This window comes from Galeopterus variegatus, unplaced genomic scaffold (assembly GCF_000696425.1).
Source record: "Galeopterus variegatus unplaced genomic scaffold, G_variegatus-3.0.2 Scaffold5795, whole genome shotgun sequence".
NCBI lineage: Eukaryota > Metazoa > Chordata > Mammalia > Dermoptera > Cynocephalidae > Galeopterus > Galeopterus variegatus.
The window spans coordinates 147,153-150,559 of record NW_007731906.1 but is presented as its reverse complement, the minus strand read 5'-3'; positions in this window follow the sequence as shown (position 1 = coordinate 150,559).

Below are 3,407 nucleotides of genomic sequence, written 5' to 3'. Positions count from 1 at the left end.
ATGGTTAACAGACTGAAAAGACAACCAGCGGAATGGGAGAAAATATCCACAATCTATGCATCTGGCAGAGGATTAATATCCAGAATATATGAAGAACTGAAAAAACTTACCAGTAAAAAAACAAGAAACGTGATTTTAAAATGAGCAAAATATAAAAATAGGCATTTCGCAAAGAAAGATATAAAAATGGTCCCAGACACCTGAAAAAATGCTCAATGTCACTCAGCAACAGGGAAACACAAATCATAACAAAATTGAGAAATCATCTGACTCTAGTTAGACTGGCCAGTGTCAAAAGGACAGAGAATAACTAATGCTGGGGAGAATGTGGAGAAAGGGGATTTGTCATACAGTGTTTGTGAGACTTTAAATTAGTACAACCACGAAGGAAATTAGTGTGCAGGATTTTCAAACCACTATAGATAGAGCTGTCATGTGATCCAGCAATCCCACTGCTGGGTATAAACCCAGAGGATTGGAAACCATCATGTCAAAGAAATACCTGCACTCCCGTGTTTATCACAGCTCTATTTACAACAGCCAAGAGGTGGAATCAACACAAATGTCCACTGGCCAATGACTGGATAAGGAAGATGTGGTATATTTACACAACGGAATACTACTCTGCCATGAAAAGGAATGAAATTCTGCCATTCACACCAACATGGATAAACTTAGAGAAAATTCTATTAAGTGAAATAAGGCAGACACAGACTGAGAAATTCCACGTGTCTTCACTCATAAGTAGGAGCTGAAATAATAAACAAACAAAGAGAAAAAAGAAAATAAGATACAACAGTCACAATAATTCTTTGGACGTTCAAAAGGAGAGATTGGAACTGAGACCACCAGAGGTAGGAAAGTGGGAGGGAAGGGGGTCAGGGAGAAACTGGTGAAGATCCACAAAAAAAATTCACATTGTGCAATGATAAAATAAAAAAATGAATGAAAGAAAGAGAGAAAGATCGAACAATATCAATAATGCATTGAACTTTCAAAGGGACAGAACAGAGCTTTGGTCAACAGACATGGGAGGGAGAGGCGAGGGATGTTAGGGAGAAATTGGTTAATGAAGACAAAGAATAATGACCTTTTGTAAAGATGAATATTCCAGCTATCCTGATTTGATGATCAGGTATTGCACACAGGCATTGATATTCAAGTCTCTATCTCCAAATATGCACAATCAGGTATGTTTCAATAAACAAATAAATAAATGAAATTCTCACACAAGCTACAACATGGATGAAGTTTGAAAGCATTGTGATAAGTGCAGTGAGCAACACACATGAGGACAAATGGGGTGTGGGTCCACTCAAGTGAGACCCCTTGAAGACACAGATCTGTGCACACAGAAGTGGATGATGTTCCCAAGGGCTGGGGAAGGGGGGAGTGGGGAGGTTTTTTTTTCATGGATAGAGAGTGTCAGTTTCACACGATGAAGATGTTCTGGAGATGGACGGCGGGCACGGTTGTGCAGCAGTGGTAATGTGTGAATGCCACAGAACAGGACACTAAACGTGGTGAATATGCACATGCTGTGCTAAGTACACTTAGCCTGGAAATCTGAACTAATTCCTTACCAAGGAAGATACGTGGATGGCAAAGTAGCAGACAGGAAAATCTGTGAAACATCATTTCCCAACATGAAACTGCCAATTATGCCAACAAACATATTCTGCAGTTTTAAAAATGAAAAAATATTTTTATTTAAACTGACATATCTATTGTGGTGAGGGGACCCAGCATGAGGAACGCTCATTCACTGCTGTTGAGGATCCAAATGAAATACCAGATTCCTAGTGCTGGAAATCCACTGCATAACCACAGTGGAGACAGTGCAGTCAGTGACAGAGCAGATCCCAGCTTTCCACACGCCCACCACGTACACTGTCAGGTATTTACCAAACACACTTGAAAATAATGTTCACGGAAAAGCCTACACTCAGATGTGTACAGATACCTCATTCACAATTTCCTACAGCCACAAACAACCTCGATTTCCTTCAATGCTTGAATGGATACACAAGCTGTGGTGCAGCCAAGCAATGGTTCAATTTGTGATTGCTCCATTTAAAAAAGAAATAATCTTTTCTTTGTATCTTTTTGCTCTATATTCTCTGGATTTATTACTAATTAATCTTCTAAAGCTTTTATTCAATTCTGCACTTTAGGGCCTGCCCGGTGGCTCACTCGGGAGAGTGCGGTGCTGATAACACCAAGGCCCCGGGTTCGGATCCCATATAGGGATGGCCGGTTCGCTCACTGGGTGAGCGTGGTGCTGACAACACCAAGTCAATTCTGCACTTTATTCAGAAGCCCAAGGTTAGTTTCTCTGCTTTTCATATCTTCTTCTTAGAATTCTGTTACCATTAATGGAAGAGATACCTCATGTTTATCTATTATTTTCCCACCTCAGAATATTAATTCCAGAGATGGTTTATCTGAAATCTTCTCTTCCTTCTGCACAGTTGAATTCACAGTTTTCTAGTTTTCTCATTCTTATGTTTGTCTGTGTCGTGAGTTTGGGAGATTTCCTGACATGTTCATGACATTCACGGTGAGTCCACAGTGAGGAAAATGTAAAAAGAAACCAAGTGACAGAATCTTCATGTGAAAAACCTTCATTTGAGGAAAGATCTTAAGGAAGATGTCTTCTTCTTCTTCTTCTTCTTCTTCTTCTTCTTCTTCTTCTTCTTCTTCTTCTTCTTCTTCTTCTTCTTTTTTTAAGAAAAACCTACGTTTCTGGCACTGACATACTAATTGAATCTGATATCGGTCAGTTTGAATAGGAATCTACTTTACCATTTCACACCAGGGGATGTCCTGCCTTCAGCGATATGGGCCATCCATAGATGAACACAGTGGAAGACCCACTGTCCAGCGCACACATTTGTGCTGTTCTTTACTCCCACTGGGGCCTCTTCTCCACCCAACACAAGTTCCATGACTCTATTCCATAGAAAGTGCCACCAAATCCCTCTCTCCAGTTCTCAGTATTGTCACCAGCCTGAACTAGGATACAGCCTCTTCTCAGCTATGACTGTGATAAGGGCCTGATCCCAAGAGGACACAGTCAGGGACAAGTTCCCTCTTTTATATCAGTGCTGGGACATGTCTCTTCACATTTGCCACTTCTACAGATGGAGAACTGGGCAGTGGATCCATTAGAACCTCCTCCAGGACCCCACATCTGCATAGAGGTACAGCAGGACCCTCATCAGAGAGGCACTGTAGTCCCTGACTCTGTGCATGTCCCTCCACTCCTCATCTATAGACAGTCTCCAGCGGATGACACCACTGCCCCCTGATTGACAGCCTCACAGCAGAGCATGAGAGAACTTGTCCATTTCCTTGCAGGCTTGAGCACTGCACCCCTAACCCATCCAGAGTCACAGGAGTAGAGT